This window comes from Rhineura floridana, chromosome 3 (assembly GCF_030035675.1).
Source record: "Rhineura floridana isolate rRhiFlo1 chromosome 3, rRhiFlo1.hap2, whole genome shotgun sequence".
NCBI lineage: Eukaryota > Metazoa > Chordata > Lepidosauria > Squamata > Rhineuridae > Rhineura > Rhineura floridana.
Window position 1 is genome coordinate 65,023,834 of NC_084482.1, and position 20,214 is coordinate 65,044,047.

Consider the following 20,214-nt stretch of genomic DNA (forward strand, 5'->3'; position numbering starts at 1 on the left):
AGGACGCACTGGCATCTTGTAGAAGACACCCTCCCCTTTCCTGGGGTGTATGAGTTGTCCTGGCCCAGAACAGACTATGGGGTGGGCACCCCCAGTTACTTATTTTTTATGATTTTATGACATCATTATGCATTTATGAACATTTCAGAAGCCTGATAAATTTGATTGAATAAATTTGTTGTTATTCTTGACGCGGAGACTCCCCAGATCACCACGATATGGGGTACTCCAACATATATTTTGGGGTTTAGAGACATGTTAACTTGGCTTGGAGTTACTGTAGCTGTGAACTTGGAACTGGGAACTTTTCTTTTTTCAGTGTTTTTAACTTTCAAGCAAATAAGGAATTGGGAACTAGGAACCAATTTCAGCATCATTATGTTATCTGAGACTGATGGGAGTTGTAGTCCAACAATATCTGGAGGACACTGTGTTGAAGACCCAACTCTCTTCCCACCTACCCATCTGTTTCAAACACATCCAGAAAAGTATGTCTCTTAAATTCTAGGTATGACAGTGCGTTCCTTTCAGAGGTAAAAAGTAATCTGCAATCCTACATACTTATCCATTTAACTCAATGAGGCTTAATTTGGAGCAGACATATATAGGACTGGACTCTACCACAATACATTTCAGGAACTATACTTTATTAATGCTGTACCAACTACAACTACCAACTGCCACTTATGTACATATATTGTCTCAGCCTAAGCTACCTCACAGGGTTGTTGCAAAGATAAATGGGGGGAGGGAATGGCAATGGTCATGACATTCACAAATCAAAAATATATCTGGGAAGGGGGGCACACACAAGTAATAAGATGTCTGACAGATAGAATGTTAACAGGTGACGCTTTCCCCATAATTGTATTTCCATACAAAAAAGGCTTACTCCGTTTAATTTCTACCTGCCCCACAGCTGTCCATAAGAGCCTGCAATGCCACCCCTAAACCATGCAAAGAACTCAAGTTAAAAAATAAACACCACAGAATTTGGGCTATTTTTTTTTAAAAAAAATAACATCTGTAACAGTAAGAAATACAACATTCTCAGGCAAAAAGAAGTTATGAGACAGTAGACATAAAAACCCACACACAAAGCATTGACAAAGAGCAACAAAAATACTCTAAGCATGAGCATTTTCACATTTTAAATTTTTACTCATCATTGTTTTTGCTTATTTATTGCCTTGGGCCAGTCCCTAACTCTCAGCCTAACCTACCTCACAGGGCTGCTGTGAAGATACAGAAGGCAGAATTAAAATGGGAGAAAAGGGAAACTAAGGCTGCAATCCAATACATGTCTACTCAGAAGTAAGCTTTATTGGGTTCAATGGGAGTTACTCCCAGGTAAGTGTGTACTCAATACACACTTGCCTGAGAGTAAGTCCCATTAAACTCAGTGGGACTTACTTCTGAGTAGACAGGTACTGGATTGCAGGTTAGTCCTTGTATTACATGCATCAAATTTTACTTGCCTTAACCAGATTGATGCATCTTTGTGCTATAAAGGGTCATATTTTTTCTTTCCCCCCAAATTGGTACAGCTTCATCCAGTCCTCATGTTGCCTAATTAGTGCAATCCTATACCCAATTTGATTTACCTGGGAGTAAGCTGCATTAAACATAAAGAGAATTACTTCTGAGTAGACTGGTATATATTGTACTGTAAGTCAGCTATACAGTCATTTTTAACAAGTGCCTGTTTTGGAACTCTTCACAGTTCCCATTTTACTAATGCCTCCTTGCTCTCCAGCTTTTTTCTTCCCCACTCCATTTTTAAACAATTGTTTTCTGAATCCTGTTTCACTCTCCACCTCCTTTCTCGTGGCACAGAAGGCCAATTGGAAGCACATGGTTTTTATCCACAAATCAGAGGAGCTGAAGACTTCCCCTGCTCCCCCCCCCCCCGGGTAATGTCGCTGGAAACATTAAAGTTACAGCTCAAAAGTAATGAAGTTACTCTTCGTTCTATTACCAGCAAAATGTAACGAAGTTACCCATTCGTTACTCAAAAAAGTAGTGAATTACAAGTAACTCGTTATTTCTAACAAGTTACTTCCAAGCTCTGTACTGGAGGCATTCTAGAGGCAGCTGGACAGGCACCCATCAGGTATACTTTAAGCTGGATTCCTGCACTGAGCAGGGGTTTGGCCTCAGTGGCCTTATAGGGCCCTTACAACTCTACTATTCTATGATTCTATGTCCCTCTCTTCTGCATTCAAGCCCAAGTCAGCCTCTCCTATTTGTTCCAAGGGTGGGGCTGCTTGAGGCAGTGCCTCGATGCACACCACTTTAGTGGTGCACTTGGAGGCAACAGAAGCTCTTCTGACCTCTACATCTATCAATTTGTAAAGGTACTTCAAAGATGACAAACTGTTAACCATTCTTAGAAGAAGTGAACAGCTATCTAGAATGGTCAGGACAAGGAAGCAAAGTCAGCTCTGGAATGAAAGCTGTAATAGAGCACCCACAGTCCAACAAAAGTCAATATGGGAGCTTTTCCCACCACTGATACTGGTGACTCTTGTACAGAACAAATTGATCAGGATGGGCCTTCGGTGGCAGATTGGGAAAGGCTGGAACCAGAAAATGCAGACAATGAGAATATCCAGGAAAGAAGGAACCAGTTCCTAGAACTTCACCTTTCCAAACTCCATGTAAGCAGGAATTGCTTATCTTAGTGGGTAACATTATCAATGGTTATCCACCAAGTGGCCAAGAATAGCAGCAAAGATGCCTTATTGCAAGGTATACCTTGGACTCATGTTCTCCAGATTCTATATTCAGTGCCAGGGCTGAACTATGGAACACATGACATAATAACAACAAAAATACTCCATCAGAGCATGTGACACTTACCCTCTTTCACCACTGAATTGGGATGTCAGAGAATTTTCGCTCAAGTTGGACTTGGTACCGATTTATGCAATAATTCATAAGTCTGCTATCTTTTCAGACTGACTTTGCTTTCTGCAAACCTGTGTGGCTGTTATCAATACCGTGGGTTTTTTTTTAAAAAAAACAATGCAGCAAATTTGACATTATTGTTAATGTAAATAACTTTGCTCTGAACTGAGGAAATGTGTATTCCCTTAAACTTCTGTGTCACTGAGATGATAATGGTACCCATTAACATCCATTGTTTTGCTGTTAACCAGCCTCCCACTTTTTTTTGTTAACTCACAGCAATGGTAGCCATTAACATATATTGTTCATTTCTTAACCTATCTCTCCTCCTTTTTAAAACTCACAGCACAATTACAGCAGCAATTTCTACAGTCAGCAGCAGTGTCTGTAAGCAGAGCTGGTGCAGAGGGCAACCAGGCTGGGCACTGGCTGAGGGCCCCTGTGGCCCAGAGGGAACCCTGAAGGGCCCCTCCTTAGGGTGGGAGAGTGGTGATCCCATCCTGCGATCTGTGATCGACCAGACCCTGCCGCGGATCATGGAGAGGGAGCTCCCAGGGCCCCGCAATACAGACACTGTAGGCTTCAATAAGCCAGCATGCATGCCCCACCTACCTCTCCTGTCAGTGTGAATGCCTTGTGCACTGTGCGTGCATGCCTGCAATCACCCAAGATGGTGGTGGTGGTGCTTCCCTAAGGGGTTGACACTCCTGCCAGCATCTTGGTGGATGGCAGGCATGTTTGCTATGTGTGCACATCATTCACACAACATGAGAGATAGGCAGGGCACATATTAGCTCCGTGCCACCTGTAGGGGTGGATGGGCTTTGGCCTCACGGGCCCAGGGCAGGCTGGTGCCAGCCCTGTCTGTAAGAGATGTCTGCTTAAAATATGCTTCGAGTAAGTTCTCTTGTCTCTGTCTCTTTAAGTGGCCTAATTCATCTGCTGCTTAAATAACCCTTAGATCAAAATAAAATGAAAATGCAGAAGAAAAACTAAAAACAAATATCCTTCAGTTTCAAAGCAAAGCTAGTTCAAGAGACTCAGCAATTCTTCTAATTTGTCCGTACCCAATGCTTAAAATCATCATCATCTCTCAAGCAAAACAACCACCAGTTCTTTAGAAACAAAAAAAGACACAGATATTGAAGTTCCCAACCAAACGTGGTTTAAATGCAAAGCTGATGTTTTCAAATACTTATTACGGGTGGTGGTGGTTATTTTTAATCTTACTAAAACACTGTCAATGACAACCTGAACTGAAAAAGGAGCCAAGAAGACCTCTGTCAGAAAAGTTGCAATCCTATGTGCACTTACCTGGGAGTAAGTCCCATTGAATTGAATAGGACTTCTGAGTTGATGTGGTTTGGTTTGGCTGCAGCAAATAAATAGAAGGAAAAAAACCCCAGAACCTGTGAGTTCATTCAAAATAGCTCCAGCAAGTGAACTCCGGCCCTAACACTGAATAACCTTAACCAACTCCAGAACAACATGAGATTAAAACTGAGGGTGTTCAGGCATACTTGAGTTCCAGCACCTTTCCTTTCAGAAATTAAGTTCTGTCCTTTTCCAGGAATAGTGCTGGGAGACCATATTATTTGTATTAAGAAGCACAAGTAATATATGCAAGCACAGAAACTCCGACAAAGCCTCTAGCATTTAGATCAACTAAATATTGGTGAAATTATTAAAATTCCAACAGTCTTCATGTGCTCATTGACTCCAGTATGCCATAGGACATGCAAGATGTTGACATCAAAATGCAGGAGGCTGAGAAGCCTGCAAGTTGCTGATTTGAGATTAACTGTATTAAGCGTTCTTTGGCAAGGTGGCTCAAGCCCTTAGGGATGTAATGCACAGCGACAGCTAATCTCAGTGACGGTGGGTTTTTGCTGCCCAGCACAGAGTTTCAGGTCAGGAAGTGCAACTCTGAAGAAGAGAATGGGGTTTATTTTGATCCTGACATGCTGGCTTCAACCATAATGGGAAAGTTGAAATTTGTGGCTTCACTGTTGGCTTGCTGACAGGATTCAGAGAGAATGCTCCATTCTGAGTAGACTAATATTTGAAGCTATTTCAGTTCTGTTTAGTGTGGGTGAGACTTTTTTAAAAAAACAAGTGCTTCTCATTTATTTTCCATAGCTTACAGAAAATCATGGAATGAGGTAGGCTTTCCTAAATGAACAAAGGAGGGATGTTTTCTTCATCCTCTAACCTGGGATTTGGCGGCTTTTGTTTTGCATTTCATGATGTTGTTTTTAGTGTGCATATGGGCCAGACCCAGACTACCCATGATGTGAGAAATCCATGACTGGATCTCCCAATGTTTTTTTCTTTAATGAAAAGCAGCCATGGGATAGGCTGTGGTGTTATAGAAGGGTTGGTCTAAATTCTTCCTTGAAGCTGCTGATAGCTGGGATGATGGTGGTGGTGTGCGGAAAAAGACAGGTATTACAAACAAAATGAAACAAAAAATATGATCATAATAAATGTAAGAACAAAGACAATTAGATAAGACAATAAAAAGCTGCACTTAAAAACAAAAAATTCAGCAGAGTGGATAAAACAGGATGCACACTTTGTGATATGTCTGGACAAATAAAAAAGTTGCCGAAAAGATATCAGAGATGGTGGCAGATAAGCTTTCTTACAGAGGAGATTCCACACCTGGGGCTCCATCACTGAAAAGGAATCTTCTCCACTCACCAGCTGCCTGACATCAAATCCAGCTTGGGGAAACAATGCAGGGGAAATGGCTACCCTCACCCCACTCGTCCAGTGAAATGAGCCTGATCTGATTTGGGCCCATGACTACTTCTAAGTGAAGGAAAAGCTGCTGGGAGATCTGATCACAGATCTCCCACCTATGTCATGTGCAGTTTAACCAATGTCTTAGTCAGCAATGGGAGAGACCAGGGCCAACTTCCTGTCACCTCCTCCTACTTGTTAGAATTTTTGGTGGAGTGCAGAAATAACTGGTCTGTTAAGGCTGGTAGTTGAAAGAATAAAGAAACTTAAGGTTTATTACTACAAAGAGGTAAAGTCATACATGCTGAAGCAGTAGGGTTGCCAGGTCAGAAGCATCCCAAAACCTGAGATTTGAGGGGCGGGCCCTAGTGATGTCATGGGGCAGGCCCTAGTGATGTCATTAAGCATGATACATTAAGCGTCAATCACAGTTGCTTGGAGCATACAATTAAAAAAAATCTGATTGGAAATTAAGCTAGAAATCTTAGCTAAAAGATGGAGCCTGGGTAGCAAACATTTAATCTAGCCTACTTGCTTTCAGCAAGAAAGGTTAAGTGCCTTCAGCTAGGGCAGTCACCAGAAGGCCACTGTAGGGACAAAGGAGCCTAGTGTTGTGGAGATGTTAGATGGGAGCTTTGGGGAGTAACGATGGATGCTCCTGAAGGCTGCAATCCTAAACACACTTAGTAAGGTATTAAGCCCCATAGAACTCAACAAGACTGACTTCTAGTAGATATAGTTTGGATTGTGCTGTTGGTAAACCTTGACTAGGGTTCCTCTGCAAAGACATCCATATCCAAGCAGGGTTGGCAACCCCCTGCCTGGAATGCCCTGCCCTTATCTTTTAATGTGGCTGCTCCAAACTTCTTTACAGATTTGACCCTTTACTTCAGAAAGAGGTCTGAGAAATGAGTAAGAGTAAGAAGTATCTTTTAAAATTGTTCTTTTCAATTCACTCTTGAATGCACATCATACCTAGGGCAGATCCACACCATTCATTTAAAGCACATTCAACGCCCATTTGAAGCACATGAATCCCACCACAGAATCATGGGAACTGCAGTTTGTTAAAAGTGGTGAGAACTATAACTGTGAGGGGGAAATGACACTTCCCAGGATTCTTTAGGGGATGTCGTGCACTTTAAATGCGAGTTGGATGTGCTTTAAACGTATTGTGTGAATCCACTTAATAAATTTTGCCTGCATGTAAATTGTTTTAATTAATTTTTCAAAATGGAAATGACATAAACTGTAGTGGGTGACCATGGGCTACTCACCATCTCTCAGCCTATTTGCCCCTCAGGATGAAAACAATGGAGAACCATGACCACCCCAAGGCATACTTAAAATGTAAAGGAAGTATTGTACAACCATAGTGTGAAATCGGATACTTATTGGGACACAGTATGACCAAATATTTATATAAGCATGACTATCAAATATGTTTATTATTTATACAACCTGTAAAGATATTTATAGTGCAATCCTATGTTTGTTTACTCAGAAGCAAATCCCAATGTATTCAATGGGGCTTACTTAACCAGGGAAAACTGTACCCTGAAGTGATAAGGAAGTTGTTATTTTAACAAGCCTTTTAAGTTGAGACCTTATCCCAGTCTGTTTCTGTGTTAGAATTGCTTTTTAATATGTTTTTAAACCTTTTCTTTAAAAAAAGTTTTTAAAGCTTTTAAAAATGTTTTTAAAGATGTTTTGTTTTAATATATTTTAAAGTCTGTTTTTATGATTTTTAAAGTGTTTCTAGTGCTTTTGTTTGTCGCCCTGAGCTCCTACTGGGAGGAAGGGCGGAATATAAATCAAATAATAAATAAATAAAAATAAATAAATAAACTTCATTCACTCAACCCAAGATTCAGAATCATGCCACTTTAAGCTGTTTTGCAACTGTTTATACTTGTTTTACGGTTATTGGTTTTTGAAGTGATTTATTTCTTATTGTGAGCTGCCTTGGTTTCCAATCACCAACCCTACCTCACAGGGTTGTTGGAAAGGACACACACACAGAGAGAGAGGTATAAAAATACACCCCATATAATCCTAACCATGTCTACTCAAAAGTAAATCCTAATGGAGTATTGGATTAAATACTTTCATATTTCATAGCCCAGGGTCTGACTCTTGCACAGAAGAGAAAAAAAAAACTTTAAGCCATATTACTTACACAAACTGCAAAATCTGAAAGCCTCCATTTTCTGACGTTGAAATTAATCTTAGGCATGCCTGGATCAAGAAGTCACAACCTGGCTTCATTTATTGGCTACAATCCTGAAAGGGCGGGGTTAGAGCCAGAGCTTGAACAAGCTACTTTTTTAAACTACAACTCCCATCAGCCCCAGCCAGCATGGCCACTGGATTGGGCTGATGAGAGTTGTAGTTAGAGCTGGGAGCTGTTCTAAACATCTGTAAAACAGATTTAACAGTTGTGCGGGGGGGCGGTTGACGTTTTGGTGTATATCTTGGGAACAAGACCACCTAGAAACTTAATTTTTTTTAAATTGAAGCTGAGAGTCTGGAGATTAAGGGGCGCTACGCGGAGAGCCGGAGGGCTCCCCAAAAAACCGGACACTCCAGCCGAAAACTGGAGACCTGGTAACCCTATGAAGCAGCCATGAGGCTTCCACTCAGGCAGCCATTACTAACTAACTGAAAACAAAGACATGAGAGAAGGGAAGAAGGGGAGGAGCAAAGCCTGCAAAAACCACAAACACTTCAGAGGAGGAATCAGCAGAGGGAAGGATGGATTGCCTTTCTGTTTATCACCTCCCACTGGTTCAGGTCACTTGTAACGTGCATTGGTGCTTTACTCCCAATACTACCTAATATCATGGCCTTGCTCCCATCTTCCCATTCCTTATTTGTCATATCTGTGTTGCTTTTCCTGATTACCCTGGCAGCCAGTAGCATCCGAAAATGCAACAGTTATTTGGGCATGCAGAATGTGTTAAATATTAAATATTAGACAGACGCCATCTCTGTTATCTTTTTGGCGCCTATTGAAGACCTTCCTCTTTCAACAAGTCTTTTAAATTGAGACCTTATCCCAGTCTGCGTCTGTGTTGGAATTGCTTTTTAATATGTTTTTTAACCTTTTTTTAAAGATATCTTCAAAGCTTTTAAAAAAAATGTTTTTAAAGATGTTTTGTTTTAATGTATTTTAAAGTCTGTTTTTATGATGTTTTAAAGTGTTTTTAGTGCTTTTGTTTGCCACCCTGGGCTCCTGCTGGGAGGAAGGGCGGGATATAAATCAAATAATAAAATAAATAAACAAATGTGGGAGTATTTTTGCACCCAGAAGCCAGTGCCCTGCACAGTGTTCCATCCATCTCATGGATGAGCCAGCCCAGACTGTTCGGCAGTCACACAACTGTTCTCAGATATGCAACTCATTCAAAAAGTACTGGGAGATGAAAGAACATGGAACAACAGAAAGCAATACTATTATTGACTACCTTTTAAACAAATTTAATCTGCTCAGAATTCTGGCTCTATGATCATGGCGGGTGTGAAATAATGTGCTGTCGCAGCTTGCCATTGTGAGAGTGTCCACTAGAAAGAAAGTAGAACATCAATGAATAAATTGACTGTCTGGGGATTAGATGTCTTGTGAAGCAGCTAGAGTTGAGCAGTTGAATGGTGCTGGTTCCCTGCACAAATACACTGTCCCAGTTCCAGAGCTTCAGTTTATTTGAGATGCATCCTTCTGTGCCACTTCTTCCTGTCCAATCTTTGTGACTTCTGCTTGGGCATATCCCCACAATGCTTTAAACATATAACTCTTGGAGACTAGCTTCATAGAAACCCAGCAACAATCTGCAAATGTAGCATGCTTGAACCTTGCTCAGCACCAGCTGTTTGTATTTATTTATCTGTCTTTGTAGCCTGCCTGCCTTCAGTCACTGGAAAGATTTTTATACAGTGTGTTTGTGAAGGATGATTGACTACAAGGAGTCTTTGTTGTACTATCGGCTGTAATTATTTTAATTCAAACACATTCCCTTATAGGACTGACATCATAAACGCTGTTTTCTATAACAAATAGCTGTCAGGTGGATCTGCTTACTGTTTTATATCATTACAATATTTGATTTCAACTTGGTGCTCTTCGTCAAAATGTTCTCAAGGCATCCTCCGCCTGTGCCAGGGGACCAGTCAGGCACCTTACTTCTTAAACTGATTGCTCTTTGCAGTGGAGGTTGGGAAAGGGAATGTACTGCTGAATAACGCAGACATATCAGATGGGAGCTTATGTTTTACACTTTCCCACACCATTTCTACATAGTACAATTGCAGAGCACCAATTTCTGAAGGTCAATGGCGGCATCCTCAGTTTCACACCTTTGGCAGTAATCAGATCCACAGAAGCCATTTCATGATGAGGTTTGCCATATGAACAAGAGCAAACACAAAGCAGGTTCTGACTTACATTCTCCTCTTCTTGGGTGATCCAGGTCTTAGTTATTTGTGTGCTTAAGGCTCACTACTGCACATACATCCGAGGACATAATTCCCACTAAACCCCATTTAACTGAGTAAACGTATTGGGATCAGATGCTCAGCAATTTCATGGAAATTGTGTTTCAGTCCAAAATAAAGTCAGACCCAATTTTACTACTTCTTCTGAATAATTAAAAACAGATCTACAGGCTTGTTCAACAAAAAATCAAGATACTGGGTAAAAAAGAAAACTCCTGCCAAATCAGAAGGAAAATGTTATTGTCCCTAATTTTTTGGATTTCTTCCAGCCTCAGAAGATGTGGTAAGATTATTCCCATCATTTGAGACGACAATGAAGATGACTGGCTCAGCAAGTAGTTATATGAACATTGTGGAAACACCTATCAGATGGTCATCTGGATCCACCCACCAATGCTTAAGGCATCCCCTTCTCCTCCTCCATCAGGCCATACCTTTTATCTTCAGTGCCTGCTTTCCTGTGTGCCTCTGTATTTTAGCCTTTGTGTAAAAGCCTCCCCAACTCCTAGTTAAAAAACAATAATGCAATATTCATTTCACACCTAACTGATGAGTTGGAGTGAGGGGTAGCTTTCATGTGGGGAAATAGCTATGCTGCATTCCACAATTGAAGGGAAAGTCTGGCTGAAACCCATCTGATCAAAAAGGCATTCCCTTTCCAAGTTCTACAACCTCTATGGGATAGCTCAAATATTTGGGCTGTTCTGCACAATATGCTCATGCAACTTGGCCATCAAGTTTTGGAAATTCATTTACATCAGGGGTAGGGAACCCATGGCCCCTCCAGATGGTGGCTCCAGTCTCTATCAGCTCCAGCCAGCATGGCCAAGGGTCAGAGAGGATGAGAGTTCTACTCCCACAACATCTGAAAGGCCACAGGTTCCTCACTCCTGATTTGGAAAAAGGATCTAAAACCACAACAGAAGCTCATGAAAAAATAAAAAATACTCTATCTTGAGCAAGGGTTCTTAAAATAATTGTGGCAATAGAAGAGACTGCTTAATAAACCACAATAATAATGGTTTTAGACATCACCATCGTGACAGGAGAACAAAAAAAGTACACTTGATGATGATTCAGTTGACACTATAAATTCAGTACCTCACACCACCAACACACTTGACCATCACATTGCAAGAGGGAAGAGTTCTGATGGAAAAGGTCTGTTGCCAACTCTTGATAGGAATAAGGGCATAAACAGATTTTTTTTTGTCTAAATTTGACAACCAGACTAAAATGAATTCTTATTTCTCATAAATGGCCAATGTTTCAAATAAAATTGGCTTTTCCTGTGTCTACCCAAAGAATGCTCTGTTGCCAAATATTTTGTTATGAACATTTAAATGTGAGTGATGCTTTAGGGATGCATACTGAATGCTCGCATCCCTTTGCTTAAAAAGTAAATGTTACCTCTATTGGTAACACTACTATAGTTATTATGATGAGGAGGCGGCATTAAAAAGCTCTTAAGAAAGACTGCTTGTTCACAATTTTTATGCATCCAAGAATAGGCTATTTGAACTTGCTGCATCTACCTCCTCCCCCATTATATCTGAAATGATTGCCCTGTAGTCCAGCTGTGTAAATGCTGTTATTTGGCACACAAATTTAAATGAATAAGTGTTCCTCATCAGTTCTGGACTCACCTAGCATATACCTGGCTGCCTGGCTGATCAAAACAGAGAAATGTTCAGCAACAAAGGATCTCCACTCCTCAGACAGCTAGCATGCCACTCCCCGCACCGGATCCCAATTTCTATATCCATTTTCCAAAATACCAGGGAAGGGATTTATGGAGTGGAGATGGTGGGGCTTCATGCGCCCTTTAAACTTTTAGTCCTACATGATTGCTGATATGCCAGCCAGTAAAGGGGGGAAAGTCATAACCAGTCCAGCACTTTTCATTGCCTTTAGGAACACAGGAAGCTGCCTTAACCTGAGTCTGATCATTGGTCCATCTAGTTCAGTATTGTCTACCCTGATTGGCAGTGGTTCTCCAGGGTTTCAGAAGGGGACATTCCTAGTCCTACCTGGAGATGCTGGGGACTGAACCTGGGACTCTCTACATCCAAGGCAGATGCTGTACCACTGAGCCATCTTGCTTCCCAATAAAAATAACAAAACACAATGTGCTTCAGTAGCCTCATCACAAAATTTCTCTTCCTTTGATTGCTCCATGTGAATGATTAGGAAGATGGTGACATCTCAAGTTCATATATTCATGATTTGGAAGAGGGTAAATATAATTCCCTTTTTGGGGAGGTGGGGATAGTTGGACGGGTTGCAATACTCCAGGGAATTAGATTTTTCCCCCCTAGCAACACCAGAGGGACCTCTCTGTTCCATTTATGAAACCCTGCTTCTTCTAAGGTTCAAAAGAGAGTAATGGCACAAGAAAACAAAGGAATCTATACTTGTGAGAGATGGTCCCCCAAGGTCATTATCTTGAGCCACTAAGAAATGGAACCCAAGTGTGGGCTATGTAGAGCAGAAGTAAGGCAATACAGATAGAGCAGACATGGGAAACTTCCCATTTTGGCCTGCCAGGGAGTCCAATTTGGCCTGGGAGGCCATTTTCTCCAAACCACACCCAGACATTCATGGCAGCTGCCAATGGGCAGGAAGGCAAGGATAAATTCTGATTTGGCTGCACAGGGCATGCAACCAAAGCACCAGAATTTAACCCTCCATTCATCAGCTGATGAATGAGGAAGGGGTGTAAATCCTGATCAGTATGGCTGCATGCACCATTCGAATTGAGGCTGACTCAGTCCTCTCGCTGACTCCTATGGGGTAAACAGGTGGCAATATGGGAAACTGTTGAGAGGGAGACATCTATCCCTCACCCTAACCACTAGGAAGGAGGTTTAGCCTTCCCCTCAGTGGTTTCCACTGAATGTACCTCTTTATTTTCCTCCATTCAAGTGAATGGGTGCCATACACGTCTGGGGCATTGCTGGGTAAAGTGCTGCATCTGGTGGCAGCACTCATGTAGGAGCAAAACAACCAATGGTTTGTTTGTTTGTTTGCACTGAGGGACACAATCTCAGCCAACAAGAACCCCATCAGAGTGGGTTGTTACTTTGCAATCCATGCAGAGACTCATTGCACATGCATTCTTGCAATAGGCAGGCCTGCTCTCCACACACATCCTACCAGTTGTAAGGTTGGGTGTTTCACTAATAATAATAATGACAAGAACAACAACAACAAAAGGAGGACTCTTTGCCTATGCATTTCATTCTTATAATCACATGGCTAAATCTAAGAATATAGACACAAAAATAAAAAAATAAAAATCTGATGTGTGTAGTAGAGGCACATTCCAAGAGCAACTCATCCATTTGCTGCAGTGATGCTATCTGGGGCTACTGACTGTTCAAAGCCTCACTAACCCTCGACTACTTGGAGCTTATCATTTAATTAAAAATAATGCCTAGGTTTGGGGGGCTAACTTAGTGGTGTACAGTGAGCTGCTCAACTTGCCTCTCCCCCTCTTCGTCTTTGTGCCTGGAGTGTGGAGGTGTACATTCCTGTAACCTTGCTTTCCAGCACAAAAGTGCTATAAACCACCAATAAATTTTACTGACTTTCTAGTGACCTTCATGAGGGTTGGACAAGTCACATTTCACACCAAAGATGGAGCTGTAAATATTTTATCTGTGCAGTAAACACAGAGCTGACAGCAGTGCTGTACTCATTTCCCCAGGACTGCTCTCTGAACGTTGCCACCTCACTGAGAAAGCGATTTATCTGCTGCTCTGGGGGGGGAAAGCTGGCATAGAGGCAAAGAAGGAGCAGCTCGCAGAGAGAGCCGGCTGCCTTCTTCACAGCAGCCCTCCATCACTAACAGCCACAGCTGCCTTGTTATATAGCAGCCCCCACATTCCCTTCCCATCAGTAGCAACAGACTGGATTGAATTAAAGGGGATAGAAATTTATCTCTGGGATATAACTGTCCACAGCTATTGTGGACAGTTGGGCCTAGATCCAGCATGACATTAATGCATATGCTTGATGTTCAAGGCTGCCAAACAGAGATTAAGAGATGTTTCTTATTTTAAAGCAGGGCTGGATTAATCATCATATGCTACAGCAGTAATGCATCGACACAGATCAAGTTTTGGTGACTGACCCCTTGTTTCAGTGCACCCAATCACCACAACCCATAAAACATCTCCCATCACCACTACCTGTTTCAAGAACAGATGTGAGGTCTGGTGTGCCAATGCAGGTTGCTCATTTTTTAAACGTTCATTTGAAACCCCATCAGGGGAAATGCAGAAAGGGACACACACAGAGACTGTCAGACTCAAGATACACAAATGTGTTTGTGTAGTTTAGTCCCTGGGAGTGACAAACAAGCAAATCAATTTTCTCTGTCGGGTGGTACAGAGTTGAAGCTGGGAACATAAGTCAGCAGTTCAAATCTTACTTTGACCACAGATAGCCTTGCAAACCACTTCTTTTCTCCACCTCAGGGCTTTATCTGCAATATGAAGATAATAAAACTATCCTGCCTAATAGGATTGGTGCAAAAATTTCTGAGAAGTGTATGCAAAGTGCTTGGAATGTTCTAACGTGATACAGAACACCAGTAGTGTTCTGTTGTTGCTACTCAGTTCCTTCTTTTACGGAGACAGTTTCTTTTTCTTGCGCTCTTCTTTTAGTGCTCTTCTTTTAGTAATAATAAACCACCAAAGCAGGAGCATGCAAAGCTCCTACAGAGGTGCAAATATGACCTAAACCCCAAACAAACTGGGTATCCTTCAGTTCTCAAATCCTGCCTCCCTAAGTGTTTATGACTGCTTCCTTAGCTGCTGTTTTTAGAAGGCTATAGAGGGAAATAACTTGGCCAAAACCAGAAGACAGGAGATTGGGTGTATGGATTTGATAAAGCTTCCCCCTTTTCCACGTAAGAAGTGCCATGCTGGATCAGAACAAACGCCCATCTAGTCCAGCATCCTGTTTCCCACAGTGGTCAGCCAGATGCCGCCAGGAAGCCCATAAGCACTCAATAGCCCTCTTCCCACCCATGTTTCCCAGCAACTGGTATGCCCTGAGACTGGAAGTAGTGTATAGCCACCATAATTGGAGCACTGGGCACTTGCCATTGACAAATTATTTTGGAGAGACTCTTTGAGAAATGTTTTGTCTAACATTCATTTGGGGTGCCCCAAACTATCAGTATTTTGGAGTAGGGATTCACGTGAATACCAGGATTTTTTGCTTGCACAATTAAAGTAGACTACTGCACTCTGTCATCCTTGTGCAACAAATCCACTTTTTAAAAAGAGTTTTTGCCATTTAGCAAGTGATGAGGAAGTGCATTGAAAAGTGTGGGATGAATGAATGATTAACAGGAAGATATGCAAACACCCACAAGCAAACCAGAATGACTGCAGGATGAATGTTCATTGTCATAGAACCGCCCCATAAACAAAGCCTGCTCCACGAGCTAGAGGGAGCCCCAGCTGACGAAGCATCAAGGCGAGTTAAGCAGCAGAGCGAGTTCGGCAGCAAGGTGAGGAGGCCAGGGCCCCCCACTCTGCCCTTCTGTTCCCTGACCTCAACTAAACCACAGTCTCCAACCTATTGACGTAATAAACCTTAAACAAAACTATGCAGGTAAGAAGCCAGCAGGCGTGTGGGGGCTTTCCAGTGTTTAGCACAGCCTGCAGCATGTACGACTATCTGCCTGTTGGACAGCAGTCGTGGGTGTGCTCTCAGTGCAATGAGCTCCTGGCTCTCCGGGAACGACTTCGTTTCCTTGAGGCCAAGGTGGCAGACCTGGAAAAGCTGAGAGAGGCAGAGAGGTGTGTGGAGGAGGCCTTCAGGGACGTTATAGCTGTGTCCCACTCCAACGATGATAGCTCTCCTGCTATCATGGAGAACGATGGTCTCGGGGAAGGAGAGCATCCAGCTGAGGAAGAGGGAAACGATCCCTTAGAAGGGACCCATTCCTTGGGGGATGAGCAGCTATCCTCTCGTGCCGAGGATATATCTCCAGGGGGTGGAGGGATCCTTGTAGTGGGTGATTCGATCATTAGGAACATAGACAGTGGGGTGTGTGATGGGCGTGTGGACCGCAAGGTGTTTTGCCTGCCTGGGGCGAAGGTTGCGGATATCGCCCGTCGTTTAGATAGTTTGGTAGACAGTGCTGGGGAGGAGTCAGTGGTCGTGGTGCACGTTGGCACCAACGACATGGGGAAATGCAGCTGTGCCACCCTAGTCAGAGGCAGCATGCTTCTGAAAACCAGTTGCCGGAAGCCTCAGGAGGGGAGAGTGTTCTTGCACTCGGGTCCTGCTTGCGGGCTTCCCCCAGGCACCTGGTTGGCCACTGTGAGAACAGGATGCTGGACTAGATGGGCCACTGGCCTGATCCAGCAGGCTCTTCTTATGTTCTTATGTTCTTATGTTCAGAACAAATCCTTAATAAAGACCAGACATAGTTTAACCACACTGTAAGCTTTGTGCAAGCAAATCAGAATAAATGCGAAAGAAATAGGTTGTTAGAGGAATCCCTAGACTACATACAACATTTCTCTACAAAACCACAGTGCCATTTCCTCAGGGGTGGGGGGAGAGACAGCAATGCTCTTCCCAGCTGAGAAGAAACACAGCATTGAGAGCAGAAAGTTTCAAGTGAGGTGGATATGCAGTAAGGAGGACTTACTTGGTTGCTTATGTGGGCATTAGTGCAAAGTGCATGCAACAAACAATACTGGAAGAGTTAGTAACTGTAGGAGGGGTCATCTCCATCCAGAGCAGCCTTTCCCAACCAGTGTGCCTCCAGATGTTGTTGGACCACAACTCCCATCTTTCCTGACCATTGGCAATGCTGGCTGAGGCTGATGGGAGTTGTGGTTCAACAACATCTGGAGGCACACTGGTTGGGAAAGGCTGCTCCAGAGGCAGCATGGGAAGAACCACTCTTTGTTTTTGTTTGTGTATTTGATAAGATGGCTGACTGTTGTTAGAGGTTCAAGGCCTCAGTTGTATTTTATATTAAGATCAATGATTAAGTTCTTCTGGTAAGTTTAGTTCACTAACACTGCCTGTTCTTACCAGAAGCCTGAGGACACTTCTAACTCTCTACTACAGAAGGCATGTCCTGACAGCTCTAATTCAGGGGAATAGGTGGACATGCTACGTGAAGATATCTAATTGTTGTTGCAATAAATGGACAGTGTTTCAGCCTGAACTGCCGCCTTCTTGGTCTACAAAGCTGAGGGGCTCCTCCAATACAAGCTACAAAAGCCGTATGGCTTTCTTCCAATGCTGCAATATCAAGCCAAGACAGGCCAAAAGACAACCACTATAAGCAGAGTGGATATAAGGACTTGCATTCTACCAGGTCAGACCATTTAGCCCAATATTGTCTATTGTGAATAAATAAATAAATAAATAAATAAATAATGTAAATTATATTATTATTATGTTGTAAAGTGCTTAGAAAGCATTTTGGCATATAGGCAGTATATAAATTATTATTATTATTATTATTATTATTATTATTATTATTATTATTATTATTATTATTATTACTGATTTATATACTGTCTATATGCCAAAATTGCTTCTAAGCACTTTACAACATAAAATCAATCATAAAATGCATACATAATTGAAATACCCAAATACCACTGATAGAAAGCATTAAAACATCCTTAATTAAAATATACGATAAAACAAACCATGCAGTCCCCTAATTTATTTATTAAAGCATTTATAAGCTGAATTTTTCATAAAAGTACATCAAGGCAGCTTAGAACATACAAAAATATTATAAAATTAAAAACCAATAAAAACATCATTAAAAACAAAAGCAACAACAAATACTGCATGGGTTGGGGGAAAAATGTCTGCAGAGTTGTTTTCAAGAGATGCCTGAAAGAAAGGATGGCTCCTGCCAAACCTCTGTTAGTGTGGGAGTGCACAAGGCAGGGCCTGCCACACTAAATGCTCAGTCCCTGGTAGAGGCCAACTCAACTTCAGGGGAATGGAAAACCTCCAGAAGTGCCCCATCAGAAGATTTCAGTGATTGAGATGGAACACTGGGAGTCAGGTGGTCCTTAAGGTACTTTGGGCTCAAGTTGTTTAGGGCTTTGTGAATTAACACAAGTACCTTGAACCTGGCTGGGTAGCAAAATGGAAACCAGTGCAGCTCTTAGTAGGTAGTAGGCTGGGGTAGTAGGTTGTCAGTAATCTGCTGATGTAAGCAGTCTGGTCACTGCATTCTGCACTAGTTGCAGCTTCCGGACCAGATACAACGGCAGCCCCCCATAAAGTGTGTTACAGTAATTGAGTCTTGAGATTACCAATTAATGGATCACTGTGGTCAGACTATCTTGGTCAAGGAATGGTCACAGTTGGCATATCAGCCAAAGCTGGCAGAAAGCACTCGTGGTCACAGAGCGTACTTGAGCCTCTACCTCCAAACTGCAACCGGACATGGGAACCACCCGCCCACAAGGCCTCCTTCTTTCCAGGATTCAAGCTTGTGTGTCGACCTTCATTCAATCTACCACTGCATGCAGGCACCGGTCCAGGCCTTGCATAGCCTCTCCTGATTCAGATGTAATGGAGAAATAGAGCTGGGCATCATCTAACAGCATACTAACGGCACCTAAAGGCATACTAATGGCACCTTGCTTCAAAACCCCAATGACCACTCCCAATGGCTTCACGTAGATGTTGAATAGTACTGGGACAAGATAGTGCCCTATGCCACTCCATAGTGTAAACACCAAGGGTAGGAGCACTCTTTTAATACTACTCTCTGCACATGACTCTGTAGGTATCAACAGAGCCACCACAACATGGTGCCACCAATGCCCATCCTGCAGAGCTGGTCCAGAATGATACCATGGTCAATGCTATCAAAAGCGCTGACAGGTTGAGCAAGAGCAGCAGGGTTACTCTCCCCCTGTCCTTCTATCTATAAAGGTCATCCATCAGGGTGACTAAGGCTGATTTGGTCCCAAACCCAGACCTGAATCCATACTAGAACAGCTAATCAATCTCATCCAGGAATGCCTGCAGCTGTTTCACCACAACTCTCTCAATCATGTTTCCCAGGAAAGGAGTATTTGCGACTGGGCAATAGTTGTTACAATCCATTGGGCCCAGAGTCGTTTTTTTCAATAGTGGCCACACTGCAGCCTATTTTAAGGTGGCAGGCATCACCCCCTCAAGCAAAGAGCCATTTACCATTCCCTGGACTCACCCAGTCAGCCCTCCGCAGCTTGATTTCATCCTAGATCTAGTATTTCTCCCTCCCCTTTAGTTCACTTCTCGTGCTTCTGTCTTATTTTCTAGTAGTCCTTGGAATATCTGTAGTTTGCCCTTCTCTTTTTCCTATAATAATAATAATAATAATAATAATAATAATAATAATAATAATAATAATAATAATAATAATAAATTTAATTTTTGTGTCGCCTATCTGGCTGAAGCCACTCTAGGCAACGTACATATTAAAATTCAATAAAATACAATAAGTACAGAATAAAATACAATGCAGTCAACACTAATGCAGGCATAAAACTATGTAGGGCAATCAGTAAACAATTTTCACAAAAATAATAATCACAGAAAAATTAGCCCACCCCGGAGATCCCAAAGGCCTGTCCAAAGAGCCAAGTTTTTAAGGCTCGGTGAAATGTATCCAGGGAAGGGGCATGGCGAAGATCAAACGGGAGGGAGTTCCAGAGAGTGGGGACCACCACTGAAAATGCCCTCTCTCTAGTCCCCACCAACCTAGCTGTTTTCGTTGGTGGGACTGAGAGAAGGCCCTGGGTGGCTGATCTAGTCGGACGGCTTAATTTGTGGTACTGGAGGTGCTCCTTCAGGTAAACTGGGCCGAGACCGTATAGGGATTTAAAGGTTAACACCAACACCTTGAATTGGGCCCAGAAAACAACTGGAAGCCAATGTAGATGAAATAACACTGGTGTGATGTGATCGCGGCGGCGGCTGTTTGTAAGCAACCGAGCCGCCGCATTCTGCACCAATTGTAGTTTCCGGACCGTTTTCAAGGGTAACCCCACATAGAGCGCATTGCAG